Source organism: Coenobita brevimanus, chromosome 92 (genome assembly GCF_032717465.1).
Source record: "Coenobita brevimanus isolate Jiangsu-jjx chromosome 92, ASM3271746v2, whole genome shotgun sequence".
NCBI classification, from domain to species: Eukaryota; Metazoa; Arthropoda; class Malacostraca; order Decapoda; family Coenobitidae; genus Coenobita; species Coenobita brevimanus.
In genome coordinates, this window is record NC_137045.1 from 6,324,444 (window position 1) to 6,343,363 (window position 18,920).

Below are 18,920 nucleotides of genomic sequence, written 5' to 3' on the forward strand. Positions count from 1 at the left end.
CATGGCAGTCCAGGCTGGTGGTGCAGCCATGGGCAGGTAGAACTCCATCACATTTTCAGACCTTTCAACCTAGTATGCTTAGTCAACTGTACAGTCTGTTGTGCCTATGTATATATGGGTAATATAAAATCCGTATAAATTATATAATTTTATGTATAATAGCTAGAATTATTTAATAAAATAAACATTTTGGATAGACTTTGTGTTAGTTTTCCACATGTATGTGGCAAAAAGCAGTGTGTTAGTGTGAGAATATGAATATTAATGGCTGAATTATCAGGGTACTTCAGATAGAGTCATCTGTTCAAATGGTAACTGTCAGTCACTTACTTGTAGTACTGTACTACTTCAGGACAGGGTCTGAGACTAGACTGCCATAATGTAGAACATACTGTATATGGATAGATGACCAGCCTATGCCTCTGATGGCATTGTGATAAAAAATCTTCAGTTGCGTCTTGGCAGTCGCTCCAACTGGTACCTCTACCAATTAGTACACCTGTAAGTTCAGGCAAATGAAACAATCTTTTGATCTGTATAAGAAAAACTCAGTGAAGTATTTTCAGACATTTCAATTTTGTACTTGTATTTACTGTCCCTGTCGCACGTGAGTACTTTCCGCTCATGGAACAGTTCTCTGATGCACACAGGAAGATTAAGGGTGGGCCTTTGTGTTGTGTACTGTTTTTATATACAGTATCAGACCAATTGCTCTCATACAATATTTTGTTATATTTTAAAACTGTTGAAAATGAGATATTGTGAAGGTGGAAGTGTAACAAACACAGTCTGTCAAGCAAGGATGAGCTGTTAAAATTTAGGTAGAAGTCAACATAGTACTTAGGAAAAGATGTAGTTTATATAATATATATATATACACAGTATATATGTACTGTATACAGTAATACCTTGATATACAATTCCCCTAGATGTGAAACCCAGGCTTAATGAAGGGGGTAGAAATACATTACTATCATACCCCACCTAACAATGACCAAACCCCGTTTAACAGTGAATTTAGATTTTTTTTTTTTACCAATTTTGATGATACTTTAGTCAAAAATTGTGTGTTTAGGTTGATTTATAAACTGTTTTTAGACTTAGATTAATGTGTTTTAGCCATAGGTGGGGTGAACATTGTCATTTTGTGGTACATTTACTAAGATTGGTTTTTTTCCAGACTTATATTTGACGTTTTTCAGATTTTATTGGTTGGTTTTATTGAGTTATTTACAGGTGTTAAGCTTTGGTTAGCTTCCTTGACAGCTGTTAGGCCATTTAGATTGGCTTTAAACTTGTTTTTGGGCTCATATGGGTGGATTTTGGGCTTAATTTGGGGGGAAACCCAAGGCCTGTAAATGCACATTGCTTTACATTTTTAAAATACCCCGATATACGATACCCCGCCTAACGATGGGGTTTTACCTAACCAATTACATTGTTAAACCGGGGTATGCCTGTGTGTATATATATATATATATATATATATATCCATCATCCAATTCTACGTTGCCCCATGAGGAGCGTAGGAGCCCGGGGCTAGGCGTTTGGTCCTGACATTTAAGATGAGAGTGACCAACCTCACTCATCCCTGAGTGGCATTATGTGAGCAATGAACCCCAACAATCCCTTGGATATAAACCTTCACTGGCTCAGTCCGATTGGAGCACAATAATTACCCACTAAATCACCAGGTGCCAAAATTTGGTTATATGGTTACCACCCAGCGTAGTAAATAGTTTCCTGGTGTACAGGAAACCATTTGGCTTGTCACTCAGTGTAGAGTCACCCATAGGCAGAAGAAAGAGGAAAGAATGAAGGAATAAAAGACAGAAGAGGGAGTGTAAAGTCACCCGTAGGCAGAAGGACGAGGAAAGAATGAAGGAAAGAAAGATAGAAGAAGATGGAAGGAAAGAAGGTTGGTGGAAAGGAGAGGGCAGACACCAGAGAGCAGCACTGTATTGAGTGAGTGGATGGTGAGTGCCCCCACCTACCACAGATATATATATGTATGGAAGGAAGAGAAGACGGAGGGGGGGTGCTAGGAACAGCGTGGTGGACTGAAGAGGTGAGACAGGCTGTGGCACAAAAGAAGAAAGCATACAATGAATGGATGAGAAATAGGGGCGTGGAAGAAGTTGAGAGGCAGAAGAGAGAGTTGTATGTGGAAAGAAAGAGAGAGGTGAAAAGATTAGTAAGAGAGAGTAAGAAGAGAGTGGATGAGGAATTTGGAAGGAATTTGAGTGTAAAGTGGAGGGACTGTAAGAAAATGTTCTGGAAAGAGGTGAAAAGAGTAAGACAGGGTGGAAGTGAAGTTAGCAGGGGAGTGAAAGATAAAAATGGTAGATTACTAGTGGAGAAGGGAGAAAAAGTGAGCAGATGGAGAGAACACTTTAAGGAATTGTTGAACATAGAGGGTGGAAGTAATGAGAGTATAAGAGGCTGGGGAATGGCTGGGAGAAGGAGGGAGGTGAGAAGACAGGAAGAAATCAGTAGGATAGAAGTTGTGGAAGCAATGAAGAAAGTTAAATCGGGGAAAGCCCCAGGAATTGATGGAGTGTGTGGTGAAATGCTGAAGCATGGGGAAGAGATAGTAGTAGAATGGATGTGGAAGATGTGCAGATTGGCCTGGGAGGAAGGTAGAGTCCCGGAGGATTGGAAGTCAGGTATGATTATTCCCTTGTACAAAGGAAAAGGGGAAAAAGAAGTGTGTGGTAATCATAGGGGCATTTGTCTTTTTAGTATAATAGGAAAAGTGTATGGTAGGATACTTATTGACAGAGTTAGAGAAAGAACAGAGAAATTAGTTGGAGAAGAACAGGGAGGCTTTAGGAAGGGAAGAGGTTGTGTAGATCAGATATTCATTCTTAGATCTTTAGTGGAAAAGTTTCTAGAGAAGGGAGAGAAGTTGTATGCGGCTTTCATGGATTTGGAGCAAGCATATGACAGGGTGGATAGACAAGGATTGTGGAAAGTATTAAGAATATATGGAGTAGATGGGAAGTTGTTGAATGCTGTGAAGAGTATGTACGATGGTTTGAAGGCTGCAGTGCGTGTGGATGGTGAACTAAGTGAATTTTTCTCTTTGAGAGTTGGGTTGAAACAGGGATGTGTCTTGTCGCCATGGTTGTTCAGTCTGTACATGGATGGGGTAATAAAAGCAAGGTAGGGTAGTGGATGTTGGAGTGGCCCTGGTGAGAGAGGATAGTGTTTGGGAACTCCCTGTACTGTTGTTTGCAGATGATACTGTGTTGTTGAGTGAAGACGAAGGGGAGCTGCAAGGCTTGGTGGATGAGTTTGGGAGAGTGTGTAAGAAACGGAATCTAAAGGTGAATGTAGGGAAGAGTAAAGTGATGGTCTTTGAGAGAGATGAAGTCAGTGAATGTACAGCGAGGTCGGATGGTGAGGAATTGGAAAATGCGAGTACGTTTAAGTACTTGGGTAGTGTGATGAGTAAGGATGGAGGTTTGGAGGGTGAAGTGCTTGAAAGGGTACAGCAGGGAAGAAAGGTTGCTGGTTCTTTGAAAGCAGTGATAAGAAACAGGGAAGTGAGCATGGAAGTGAAAAAGTTACTACATGACAGTATTGTGATACCAACTCTAACGTATGGAAGTGAAGCTTGTACGTTGTTGGAAAGACACAAGTCAAGAGTGAGAGCAGTGGAAATGAACTATTTAAGAGGAGCCTGTGGAGTCACATGGAGAGACAGGCTGACGAATGAGGATATAAAGGAGCGTTGCGGTGTGGATGTGGATGTGATAGGAAGCGTTATGAGGAACACGCTGAGGTGGTTTGGCCATGTGGAGAGGATGGAGGGTGAAAGACTGACGAAGAGAGTGTATGTGAGTGAGGTGGAGGGGGGAAGAGGGAGGGGGAGGCCGAGGAAGAGATGGAGGGATGGGGTGGAGAGGTATATGAGAGAGGGGTGTGTGAGTTGGGAGCAGGGCAGTGAAATGGTGGGGGACAGGGCAACTTGGAGGCGATTTGTTTGTGGCCACCCCAAACGGGATTGAGGCATCTGGCAATATATATATATATATATATATATATATATATATATATATATATATATATATATATATATATATATATATATATATATATATATATATACTTAGGAAGAGATGTAATTTAAGGACAGGCCAAAAGTTAGTTTACCATAATATTATTAACAGTTATATTTCAGCAAAATAAAGTGTATGGCAATAATTTCAGCAACAGTAAATGAAGTGTGCATCAAGTAAATTAAAAATGAAGTTAAATGTTCAAAATGACCTCCTCTTTCCCCTAAACAAAATTAGCACTTCACAGACAGAGTGGCAAATTCTTCTCGACACATGGTCATTTTTCAGATTGTCGAATTTTGTTGTTTTTCTTTCTTTCAGTCCTTGAAGACTTCTAGGATTTGTCTTGTAAACTTTCTTTTTGATCATCCCTCAAACTGTGAAGTCACATGGCATTAAGTCAGGTGACCTTGGAGGCCACTCAGCAGTACCCGTTCTTCCAACCTATGTATTGAAAGTGTTATCGAGAAATTCTTTCATATTCCTACCATAGGGAGGAGGTGCACCATCTTGCATCCAAATTAATTTGGAAGCTGAAATGTAACTGTGTTTTAGTTGTAATATAACTGTGTTAATCAAATGATATTGTGCTAATGTAACTTTTTGTCCACCCTGTATATATATATATATATATATATATATATATATATATATACATAATACTTGGTGGTAGGTGGTGGCGACCATCATCCACTCACTTGAAGTAGTGCTGCCTACTTCTTCATCTTCAACATTCTTTTTCTGTGTCTGCCCTCCTTTTTTTTTTTTTTTTTAATGTTTGTATCATCTTTCCTGTCACTTTTTTTAATCTTCTTTCCCTGTCAGGTGGTTTTACATTGAGTGACAAGCCTAATGGTTTCCTGTAAGCCAGGAATCCATTTACAGTGCTGGGTGGTAACCATATAACTAACTCATACTTGTTCCCTACATGTCAACAAGTGGGTTGACGGAGGGTTAGTGTCCCTCCCTGTAAAACAACTAACTCAAAGACAAACAGTCACCCTTTACAGAACTATGGCATCTGGCTAGAGGTATATAGATAGAGATTAAAATGCTAGTTTCAGGATGAAATATCAGGGGTGTTGTGTGTGCACTCTAACACCCCTGGATCCACCCATGAAGGGTACATCAGTAATGAAATCTTCAACATTGCCAAGTCAAAGGGGGGACTTCACTTTCCCTACTAGTGATTTTTTCTTTTTTTCTGAAAATCTTCTTTTGCAGACTAGGTTGTGGGAAACAAGTTTTGACAAGCTTACCAGTGACATGGTTTCCCCAAGAGGCTGAAAGCTCAAAGTGCTCTGGGCCTGTAGGGGAAACCATCTGAACAAGCCTTTAAGCAGGACAGTGCAGGATACATGCTTTCAGAACCTTCTATTAAAGGAAAGATAAATGCTTGGCTTTGCATAAGACTAAAGTGCTAGTGGGTGCATATGGTAGGGCTACCTGTGGAACTTACCAAAGCAGGAGAATGGGCATTTCCTGCTAGCATGATTTTACTTCCTGGAAGACTCTGTTAATTGGAAAAAGGAAAAAAAATACATGTCTGTCAGCTACGAGTTCATAGGGTTCTCACCACACTACCCTATCAAAAAGGGACTGCCTCAGAATCAAGTTACATAGCCTTAACAATTTAAGTGCATTCTTTATATATATATCCATCCATCCATCCATCCATCATCTAATCCTACATTGCCCCATGAGGAGCATAGGAGCCCAGGGCTAGGAAAGTTGGTCCTGGCATTTAAGATGAGAGTGAATATATATATATATATATATATATATATATATATATATATATATATATATATATATATATATATATATATATATATATATATATATATATATCTATATATATATATATATATATATATATATACTGTGTATATTACGGTATATATTATACAATAAGAGTATGATAGGGAGGCAGAGGAAAGATTTAGGAAGCAGAGATGTATGGGGCACAAGGGTTTAAGAGTACATGCAGATAAAACAAAAGTGATGGTATCTAGGGGTGGGGGCAGTACTGTCAAAGAAGAGGGAGAATGGCCATGTGTGATTTGTCACAAGGGCATGGCAAGTAATTCCATCTTGTGTACTGTTTGTGATAATCGGGTGCATAAGAGATGTAGTGGTATTAGAAGTAGACTGTGAGATAATGATTTCATGTATGCAGTGTCGGGGAGAGCATGTGGAGATTGCCAGGTGCAAAAGGATTAAACTTATTGGAGAGTCTCTCGAGTGTGTGGCAGAGTTTTGTTATTTGGGAGACATGTTATGTGCTGGAGGTGGGGCAGGAGCTAGTTCTGTGGCTAGAGTGAGGAGTGGTTGGAAGATGTTCAAGGAGCTGTTGCCTCTCCTGACATTGAGAGGGCTCTCCCTTTGTGCTAAGGGATCTTTGTGTGTGGCATGTTAGGAGTGTAATGCTGTATGATACTGAGACCTGGGCAGTAAAGGAAAAAGATACTTGCAGGCTCACACATACAGAAATGGCAATGATTAGGTGGATGTGCAGTGCGTCCTTGAGTGAAAGGCCTGGAGGAGCTAGGTTTACGATGGAAGAGTTGAGAGGTAGGATGGGACTGGAATGTATTGGTGTTGTGATGGAGAGAGGTAGATTGAGATGATTTGGGCATGTGGAGAGGATGGGGGATGATAATTGGGTGCAGAAAGTGAGAAGTGTTAATGTTGGGGGTAGGGTAGTGAGAGGTAGACCAAAAAGACCTGGGACGAGGTCATTGAGTGTGACCTTAGGGTTAAGGGACTGAATAGGGAAGCCGCCAGAGATCGAGCAGCATGGAAAGCCTCCATTAGGTGACCAAGGCCGATGCATGCAAGCATGTTGGGGCCTTCAAAAACGAAGATGATGACTGACTGAATGAATGAATATATCCTGCTCACAGAGTGCTACCTTGTCAGTGTGAGCAAGCTTGAATGCTGCTTTGACCTAGTAGCACTTAGACTACTAGCAGCCAGATCTAGTAGCAGTCAGACTAAAATCACTCGCCCCACTCCCTCTTTCGGGATGGGGATGGAGAGGACGTAGAGATGGATGACAGGGCCACCACATCCTCCATCTCGCCTGCGACCCTCGAGCCATATCCATCTCCAAAGATGGTCGTGGCCCTTAGGAGGTTGGGATGAGGATGGTGCGATGGAGGATTTCAGAGCCACCCTATCCCCCACCTCTCCAGTGACGCTCTTGGGCTAGAGCTCTGTCAGGAAGAGTGGTGAAGACCTTTCGAGGGTGGAGATTGGGAGGGCATGAACAAAGTCAGCCAGGTAACCTCATCTCCCACCTCTTCATAGACCTTCTTAAGCCCCAGCCCCAGCCGGAAAAGGAAGTGGCCCTTTGGTGGTAAAGACAAGCCTGCTTAGGGAGTGCTACCATACGGTGATGAGCAGGTATGAGTAATGCCCCCACCAGAGTCCAGGCAGGATGGGTATTATAGACTGTTTTCCTACCAAGCCAAATCATGTAATGTTTGGGTGAGGCATATGTCTTACAGTGGAATGTTACAGGCTGCAGATGATAATTCACACACACACACACACACACACACACACACACACACACACACACACACACACACACACACACACACACACACACACACACACACACACACACACACACACACACACACACACACACACACACACACACACACACACACACACACACACACACACACACACACACACACACACACACACACACACACACACACACACACACACACACACACACACACACACACACACACACACACACACACACACACACACACACACACACACACACACACACACACACACACACACACACACACACACACACACACACACACACACACACACACACACACACACACACACACACACACACACACACACACACACACACACACACACACACACACACACACACACACACACACACACACACAGCCCTGATGCTGGGTAGTGTACCAGCCCATCGTTCCTCCACCAAACTCTGCAGCAGAGACGGATGGATCAAGGCTTTGTTCCTGTCGGCCAGCACCACTGCCCTTATCCAGCCTGTGGACTAAGGAGTTATAGAGAGTGCAACATGTACTACAGAAACCTCTTGCCTACACCAGCGCCTCGTTGTGACTGAGGAGTAGAAAGATTAAAAGGACACCAGAGGCAAGAAAACCGTTCACACCTTCAAGAAATGCACCATCAAGGATTCCATGTTCAACTGAGCAGAAGCCTCTTTCCACGCTCAAGAATGGGTGGTGCAGACTCCTCAAACCGTCCAAGACTCCAGCATCACTGCATGATTATGAGGGCTGCGTGAACCACCGAGGATGGCAGAAATGTTGGCAGCTGCAGAACAGGGGAACCTTGCTGACAGGAGCTGCAAGAGTGACTGAACAAGGATGCTGGTGTGCCTGGCTACCGTCACCAGATGGATGAGGGGAGTGTACATGAACAACAAGACACCGGCAAGTGAGGAAGACAAGGAGGAGGAGGCACCTGGACTGTCTCTGGCTGCAGACATTGATGATGCAGACCGTGATATACAAAACTGGGGGACCTCTTACTCAGCATTTTGAGATCATGTGGCTCATCAGGTTGAAGCTAATGGAGCAAAGGAAGATCCAGGCTAAGATCTTTAGTTTTTCAAGAATGTGCCCTCTCCTGCTGCCAAGAGGCTCTTCACAGAATCAGAGACATTCAGTGTGTCTGTAGCATCAACATCCTCAGCTAGCCTCCATATAACCTCAGGATCCAGCAGTACAGCCTCGTGGACTTTCAGCACCGCCTGTACCATGAGTAGATGTTAATGTTTGTTTACATTTTTCTAACACCATCAATTAGGTCTTAGCCTTGTCTGCCACCAATACATATTAAAATTTGTTCCCTTTTTGAGGCGGGCTGTTCATCTCGGCAGAACTGCGCTGCCTAGATAAGTGGAGAACCAACTGATAGGGTGAATAACTATAGGTGTACCTGGTATACAGTTTGCTATATCAGTATCTGGAGTTAAGTCGATCTCTCGGTAATAATCTCTCGGTAGTTCTTTTTACCAAGAATCGGAGGGGGAAAATCCGGATTCAGATCCGATCCAGATCGTGATCTGCTCCGTGATCTGTGGTACACAAAGAAGACGCACTACCACCACGACTGCTACTACTGCTACTTCTACTACCACGACTGCTACTGCTGCTGCAATTTTTTTTTTATATAGTAAGCAATGACGTATTGTAATGTTAAATTGCAACTATTTTATTTTTCATCTCATTCCAAGCAAATATTAGACAAGAGAAGAGAGGAAGAGAAAGACGAGGGATGAAGAGGAAAATGAGGAAGAATGCTAGGCTGTGACTAGTAACCATCCACTCACTTCATGTATCACTTTTTTTTTTTTTAGCTTGTCTTAGATTGATGTAAAATTTAATTGCATATTTTTTTTTTTTTACTTGCAACATAACCATTCTAAAATGCCCGCCGCCGGACCACCCAGCCCGCCACCCCCAACCCCACCACCGGGCCGCTGCCACACCACCACCCCAGGAGGACACAACGGTGGGGCTAGTGACCCAGGTCAAGAGGGTCACCGGGACACTACTATCCTGAGTCCCTTTTCCACCTAACTGACCCAACACCAGGTGACCGGAGAAAGCCAACTACCTTGCGGGCGGGACAACCATCGTCAGAATTGGGGTGGGACTGAACTAGATTCAGTCCCAGGTAACACCGCATTGACGGCTATTGTTACACCCTCTAGGGCAAGAGGCCCAAGGCTACGGCCTAATAGAGTGTGCCAGGGTAGAGAGACCCAAGGCTACGGCCTTAGTACACCCTGGAGAGTTGCCCCAGTGCATCCCTCTCCTGCTGTTCTCCTACGGGAGCAACACCGCGCTGACGGTCCCTATACGTGGCGGGGAAGGAGCGGCCCTGTACGCCCTTCAGTTGCTTCTCGTCGGGAAGATCAGCTCCCGGCTACGGCCAAAGTACGTACCAGGGTAAAGAGCTCCTGCTATCGTACGTGCAGCTTTTCCCTACTACGGGAGCAACACCGCGCCGACGGTCCCTATACGTGGCGGGGAAGGAGCGGCCCTGTACGCCCTTCAGTTGCTCCTTGTAAGGCGGGTAGGCGTCTGGCTCCGGCCGAGGCACGTACCAGGGTAGAGAAGCCCCTGAAGATAGCCTCAGTACGTACCGGAGCGAGTGTGGCCTCTGTGCCCCCTACTCATGCTTTTCCCATACTACGGGAGCAACACCGCGCCGACGGTCCTTATACGTGGCGGGGAAGGAGCGGCCCTGTACGCCCTTCAGTTGCTCCTCGTACGACGGGTAGGCTCACGGCCACAGCCAAAGTATGTACCAGGGTAAGGCGACCCAAGGCTCCGGCCTCAGGACGTACTGGAGAGGACACAGGCTACGTGAGTCCTTCTCCGGCCTCTTCCCCCTGTGGGAGCCCTTCGTCACCACCCGGGAATATTGCCCCGGAGGTGTCGCTAGAGTGGTGGCAAGGCCCGATATCGGACCTACCTCCTACGCCTGGGAGATCCTGGTTCCTGCCCGAGTCCCGACGGAGAAGTTGCCGCAGCCCAGCCCTGTCGGCGCCTCTCCCCATAGGCGCCCGCAGCCCCAGGACCCCCAGGCCAGACCCACCGGCTCCCGACGAAGGTGACCCGGGCTCCCTCACCCCACGGAGCCGGAGACGACAGGCCCGACTCCTCCAGCTGTTTGGCCCTAGTCCCGAGGGCCACCTCTCAGGTCGAGGCCCCCAGACAGGAGGGCCTCCCTGCACCCCACCGACGAGGCTCCGACTCGAGGGCCACTTCTCAGGTCGAGGCTCCCAGACAGGAGGGCCTCCCTGCATCTCACCAACGAGTGTGACCCGGGCAGTGACTCCCCTGCGGGTAATCCCTTGCCCTCTGCAGGCCGGGTACCCCTAGGGTTCTCCCCTCATGCCCCTGTCACGGAGTGAACATTACCCAGGAGATACAGGTAAATAGTGACGCCCCTTGTGCCGAGAACAAACCAGGGGAAATAACAGTGAACAGTGACCGAGTGAAGACCAGTGTAAAACCAGTAACAGTTACCACTAGTCCAAAAGAACTCAGTGCCCGGCAGGACAGAGAATGAACCTTAGTGTAATTATATGAGTCCCCCCATAAAAGAACTTTCTGTGAATGGATTGAGACTAGGGTGCACGGGTAGATTAAAAGCCTGTGTGTAAGTGTCGCCGGGACTAAGTGACTGTGTCAAGTGTCGCGATCCGCACCCTGTCTTATTTCTAGTAGTATTTCCCCAACGGACTTCCAATCTTGCTTATTCCCTTTGTTGTCGACTCAGTGTATATCCTGCCAAAAGTGACATACGGATAATAACATATATAATTCAAGACAGCCATGTATGTGCATTGTATTGTGTGCTAAGCGTGACTGTATCTTGTGGTGCTGAAGATTAACTCTGTGTCCCTGTCCCCTGTATCTCAAATATCACTCTGTGTTTTAGAGTAACGGTTAGAATTAAGGCAATAGATGTGTTAAGGTATTCTGCCTGGTTTTTATGTCCTGTTCCTTTGTGGGTGCTTTGCTTCCGGTCCGGAAAGAGGACCCCGCTTCGGTCGCTAGTGTTTTTAGGACAAGTCGCCTTAAAAACACCAGCATAACACATTCACTCACTCGATGTATGTTTAGGCTTGTTCTAATTAGATAAATATTGATTTCTTATTTGTTTGACTTGAAACGATCCAATCACTTGATATATCACACATTTTTAAGTTTGAATTGTTCCTAATTGATTACTTGTTAATTTTGACTTGTAACCGTCCACTCACTTGATGCATTAGTTTTTGAACTTGTTCTAATTGGGTACAAAATACTGAGTACTTAATTCTTTGATTTCTAACCATCCACGCACGATGTATCACTAAATTTAAGCTTTTTTTTCTCTCTCTCTCCCAGACAAATACCTGTGTTAAACTGACGAAGGGGAAGAAAGAGCAGAGGGAGGAGGAAGGAGCAAACACTTGGTTGGCTAACTTGTAACCATCCACACACGATGGATCACTAGTCCGATTGAACTTGTGTTTTAACTGATGTAAAATATTTGATTACTCGTTAATTCTTTTAGAAACCATCCACTCACTTCATATGTATCATTTGATTTTTTAGCTTGTGTGCTTAACCTTCCACTCACTTGATGTATCACTTTAACTTTGCGTTTTAGATTGATGCAGAATTTGTTGATTACCTGTTCAATCGTTGACTTTTTACCATCCACTCATTTGTTGCGTGACACTATGGCTAAGGTTTTGTATTATTTCAGGCAAATATTGGACTGAGAAGAGGGTGGCGAGGAGGAACATAAGACAGAGGGAAGAGAGGAAGGAAGAAAAAGGAAGAGGAGAGGGAGAAAGGGAAGAGGAGGAAGAAGAAAGGGAAGAGGAAAGGAAGAAAAGGGAAGGGGAGGAAGGAAAGGGGAAGGAGGAAGAGAAAAGGAAAGAAGGACGAGAGAAGGGACGAGGAGGAGGAGGAAAGAGGAGGAGAGAAGGGAAGAGGAAGAGAATAGGGAAATGGAAGAGGGAGAGGAGGAACAGAAGAGGGAAAAGGAACATATCTGGTTGGGTAAGTGTTTGATCAGTAACCATCCACTCACTCGTGTGCTTGGAAAATGAATGGTAGACTTAAAATGGAAAAACCTTGGTTGAATGTTAGTCACCTGTAACCTTCCATTCACTTGATGTAGTTTGGAAATAAAGTATGGTAGACTATAAACATTGTGTGTGTGTGTGTGTGTGTGTGTGTGTGTGTGTGTGTGTGTGTGACGTAACCATCCACTCACGATGTAGAATTTCCTTCAATTGACTGAGTTGATTTAAGGATCTGTTGTGTTGCAGAGATTACTCACAAGAGGAAAAGAATGGAGACAAGAAGAGGAAGAGGGCGAATTGGAAGACATGGAAGGAGGAAGTGGAAGAGGCTGAGAAGAGGAAAGGGACAGTGATGAGGGGGAGAAGACGTAAAGGGAGAGGAAGCTGAAGAGGTAGAGGAAGCAGAGAAAGTGGGTGAGGAAGACGGAGAGAAGGCAAGACTAAGAAAGCAGGAGAGAAGAGGAGGATGAAGAGGGAAAAAGATAGAGGAAGAGGACGACAGTCATTTGGCTGGGTTAGTGCTCATATCTTGTAACCATCCACTCATCTGCTGTATCTGATATTCTAGACTGATGCAAGATATCATGACGTAACCATCCACTCATGTAATGTATCACTTATGTTAGCTTGTGTTTCAGATTGATGGAAGAGGAGGGGGGAAGAAGAGGAGAATGATGAAGAGGGAGTAGGAGGAGGAGGAAGAAGAGGGAGGAGGAGGAGGAGAAGGAAGCAGAGGGAGGAGGAGGAGGAGGAGGAAGATAGAGGAAAGCGGTAAAGAAGGAAGATAAGACTGCTGGGTTAGTGTTAATTCCTTGTAACTATCCACTCATTTGATGTAGCAGTAATATTTGGCTAAGTTTGCTGTGTTCTATATTGGCGCCTGAGACTTGTAACCATGCACTTACTTGATGTACTAAGTATTTGGTTAAGCTGTTCTACATTAATGCAAAATATTTTGACTTGTAACCATCCTCTTATGTAATGGATCACTTATGTTAATTTGTGTTGTTGCAGATTGAAAGATGGTGGAAGAGGAGGATGAAGAATAAGGAGAGAAGATGAAGCAAAGGAAGAGAGAGGAGGAAGAAAAGAAAGAGGGAGGAGGAAGAAGCAAAGGGGAGAAGGAAGTTGAGGGAGGAGGAGGAAGAAGATGGAGGAAGGAGGGAAAGGAAGAGGTGGAGGAGGAAGAGGAAAATCCACCCAAAGAACCAATATCACAACTCTGCTGGGTAAGTGTTGATCTAGCCATCCACTCACTTCATGTAGTACTATGTGTGTTCTTGGAAGGTGAATGCCATGCTACAGATTAATGGGAGCAAATCTTAGCTGTGTAGATAAGGACTTATAAATATCCACTCCTGTAGTGAAGTTGTCACCACTGAAGATTTTAGGCAATAATTAGACTGAACATTTTCTCTCTCTCTCTCTCAAACTAGATTTCAGATGCCCTCCTTTAAAATATATATATATATATATATATATATATATATATATATATATATATATATATATATATATATATATATATATTTACAGGTGGTTGTTGCTCTATACACCTTTAAATTTGAACAATAAACTGCAGGCTGAAGTTCCCATCCTCCTCTTGTGGGATAAGGAGGAGAGCAAGGGATGTACAGTATAACTGAGCAAGGTTTCGACCGTGATAAATTGGATGCTGTGAAGAGAGGCTGCCAGAGATCAAGCAGTGTGGTGTGTGTGTGTGACCTCAGGGGTAAGGCACTGAATAGGGAGGCTGCCAGAGATTGAGCTGTGTGGAGAGCCGTCATTAGGACCTCAAGGATAAGAAAGATATGGAGGTCGAGGAATTCAGTCAAGTATTTCAAACAGGTCATTAACTTTGATAAAATGGGCTTGTTTTTGAGGTGGATTTCAAGGAAGACATACCAGCATCTGAAGCACAAGTCTCACTTGTATATCGCTGGCACAACCCTCGAGTGCTGATAGGGTTTGTAAAGGAGAAACTTGAGCATAATTGGAGAAGCAACCTCAGGGCCTGGCTGACCTCTGCAATCTGATAATTTTTTTAAATACAAGGAAGAAGGAACCAAAGACCAGGAGGCCACAAATTTTTCCTTCCAAGAGAAAGAAACATAAGAGCCAAATTCAAGATCCGTTGATTTTGAAATGCCTAACAGCCAAATTCACGATCCATTCATTTCGAGATGCCTATCTCCCCACCTATGTGACTGTGTCAACAGGAGCAGCCTTGCAATCAGTTTCCTCCTGCTGGTTGTCCATGTCTGAGTCATCCTGAGGGCATACGAGGTGCAAGGAAGAAAAAGGCAGCACAACAGATCACCATCTCCCCCTCGCCCTCCTCCGCCACCACCACCACCTCCTCCTCTTCCACCACCACCACCTCCTTTTCCTCCACCACCACCTCTTCTCCCTCCACCACCACCTCCTCCTCTTCCTCAACCACCACCTCCTCCTCTTCCTCCACCACCACCTCCTCCTCTTCCTCCACCACCACCTCCTCCTTTTCCTCCACCACCACCTTCTCCTCCTCTTTGCCAGTTGCACCAAGGGAAAACCATGGTCACTGGGCGGTGTGCAAATTCAACATTCTGTATCACGTGGCTCCATCACGTGTTTTATCTTTCTCACTGCCTGGCACACCCATACCCCACACCACACTACAACACACCACAATCACCCTCAGCCTCATCGCCCCTCTCTCCCTTGGCCTCACCACTCCTCTCTCTCTTGGCCTCACCGCATCTCCTCTCACCTTCTCCTGTGAACTTAGTGATTGTCCAGGCCCTCCAGTTGTCCTCCAGCCTTAGGGGGACTCTTGATCACAGCTCAAACAAGACAAGGACATACTTCAGGTGGGTGGCAGATATGTTTATTGTTATTATTAATCCCGGCCGATGCACATTTTAACTCTCATCTTAAATGTCAGAACCAGCTTGCCTAGCCCCTGGCCCATACGCTCCTCGTGGGGCAACATAAGTTTGGATGATGGATAGATAGATGGATGGATGGATTGCTACTACTATTATTACTTGCATTATTAAGATTTTGGGAGGAGGGATGGAGTACAGAGGTACGAGACTAACCAGGAGAGTGTATGTGAGGGAGGGAGGGGGGAGACAAAGGATGAGATGAGAGGATGGGGTAGAGAGGTATGAGACTAACTAGGAGAGTATGGGTAAGGTGGAGGGGAGGGGAGAGAGGGGGAGACCAAGGATGAGATGGAGGGTTGGAGTAGAGAGGTATATACGAGAGGGGCATGTGATTTAGGGGAGGGCAGTGAAATGGCAGGGCGACATGGAGGCAATTTGTTTGTTACTGAGATTTCGCGTACAGGAATAAAGGGTGTCTGGCTATAGATAGAGTTGCAACAATAGATTAACACTAGAAAATGATGCATGTCATTAAGTGCTATGAGGAAAGGATATAGTTAGTGTCTTTATTGCCATCTCTCTATCTTGAATGCTGAGGTGTAACAATAGATAAATACTAGAAAATGATGCTAGTCACGAAAAAGCGCTATGGAAAGGATGTAGAGCCGTAGTATTGTCATTGCGCTAGTGACGAAGAACTACCGTGGAAAGGATGACACGTTGCATACACTTTCTAACTTGGCCTAAAATTGCCATCTCTCCATCTTGAATGCTGAGGTGCAACAAGAGCTTAACACTAGAATCATGCTAGTTACGAAGAAGTGGTACGAAAAGGATGTAGAGCTATAGTAGTTTTTCTGTGCTAGTCATGAATTACAATGGTAAGGATGTAGCGTCATAGTACTGTAGTCTCTTTGTGCTAGTCACGAAGAAGTGCTATGGAAAGGATGTAGAGCCATAGTTCTGTATTGTCTTTCTATGCTAGTCACGAAGAAGTGCTATGGAAAGGATGTAGAGCCGTAGTAAGTGTGCTAGTCACGAAGAAGTGCTATAGAAATGATCTCAGGTTGCATACTTTTTCATTCCAACTTGGCCAAAAATAGTCATCTCTCCATCTTGAATGCTGAGTTGCAGCAATATATTAACCCTAGAATATGATGCTAGTCACGAAGAAACGCTATAGCAAGGATGTAGAGCCGTGCAAGTCACGAAGAAGTGCTGTGGAAAGGATGACAGGTTACATGCTCTTTTTACTCTTCCTTGACCTAAAATTGCCATATTTCCATCTTGAATGCAGAGTTGAAACGAGATTAAACAGTAGAATTTAATGCTAGTCAGGAAGAAGTGCTATAGAAGGGATTTAGAGCCACAATACTGTCTTCTCCCATTGGACGTGAACTCAGCTGCAAAAAGTGAAGGAAACTTCCTAACCCCTTTTCCCAATTGATTTATTTTGCTTTCACTTTACTGTCCTATCGTTACTTATATCCATCCGGTATCGCCCAGCACCTTTTCTGAAGTGATTTATTTTGCTTATTACACCTTAGTCATGTTCTGTTACATAAACCCTTCCAGTATCGCCCAACACTTATCCTAAACGATTTACTTTGCCTATTACACTTTACTGTCTTGTTCAGTTATATAAATCCTTCCAATATCGCATAACACCGTTTCCTAAGGGATTTATTTTGCCTGTTAAACCTTACTGTCCTGTTCTGTAATAAATCCTAATACTGCTTAACATTTTCTTGATATTGCTTATTACGCCTTGCTGTCCTGTACTGTAATATTCAGATCTCCAGTATTGCCTAACACTTTTTCCTAAGCAATTTATTTTGCGTGTTACACATTATTGTCCTGTTACATAAATCCGTCCAGTATTACCATACTCTGCATAATGTACAGAAAGATATTAACCAGCCATATCCAAAAATACTCTTAAATCACTAAGGAAGTGCTAGGGAGCTTCCTTACCTGACGAGAATACTTTATCTTTAATACAACATAGACTGCATGAATAACACAAAAATATAGTAACAATTAGAAATAAATAGCCAAGGAATAGGTGTTCCTAGCCGCACGGGAATAACCTTCAGTGCTTCTTCAGTACCTGCAGATTTATTTTAGCCTATGTCATTTATGTACTTATTTTCACAGATCTATTTTTGCCGTGTGAGAAGCGTAATGGCATTTTTCCGTTATTAATTTCAAGATGAGGGTAATACATTTGTTTCCCCTTTAATTGTCTGTGCAGAAGAGTCTTCTCTGATTGGCTGCATTTCATAATTGTTTACATAAAACGTCAACTTTTATCCAGCATAGCGGATATAGTTAAGTAATTTAAATGTTATTGTAAAATTATGTAATTTTAACAATGGTTTCAAAGAATTTTAAGAAATTTTCCAAACGTTTGTGTACCTTGAATACGGTTCGTGTTGTAGCTCGTATCAGTGACGTAAAACTATTTACAGAATCAATTAAACACTTTTTGACGCCTGTATATAAATTTTCAGCAACTTTTATGTGGTTTTAAGAAATAATATGGTTCCTACAGCTTGAGAAAAAATTATATTAAACGTATTTAAAGACCCGTAAATTCGACGTCATGTTGTCGCGTGAGTTCCTTACCGCAGTGAGTTGTTTGAGTGAGGGTCGGAGAAAATCTTAATTATTCAAGGTGGTAAGTATGTTTTGGATATTTTGCTTGTATATAGAGAAATTCTGGAATATGTGGATTTTGTGAAGGTGGAGAGAATAGTGGAGGAATGAGAGGGAGAGGAGGGAAGAATGGAGGAAAGTGGTGGGTTGGTGAGGAGGTGATCATGGCATGACGACAAAGCCGAAGCTGTATTTATCCTTGTAATTATTATTTTCTTCGCACGTTTGCCCTTTTTTTTTTTTTTTTTTTTTTCGCATATCTTGGAACACACCTGTTGAGGTGTGAAGTCCGTTTCGAATTAAAATCACAATAAGAATCGAAATTTGTTTCCTGGTTAGGTTTTAAATGTAAATAGATCAAAAAGAAAAAGTTGCCGGAAGTCAGATAGGGGATAAAATTAGGAAAATTGATTTAAAAAAAAGAAAAAAAGGATGTAGTATAAAAGATCGGAAAAAGGAAATGCTTAGTCAAGGAATAAAAATCAAGATAATAGAAAAAAAAGTTGCCTGAAGTCAGGGAATAAATCCATAATTGAAATACATTAGCTACATGAGTTGAAACTAACAGCAAATCTATCATAACCAAAGTAAATCGGAATTATTTTACAAGTTGCCATTATGCAGTTCAGGGATATTACCACCACAAATATATAGAGTATTACATAAGAATGCAAATGAACCCCCATA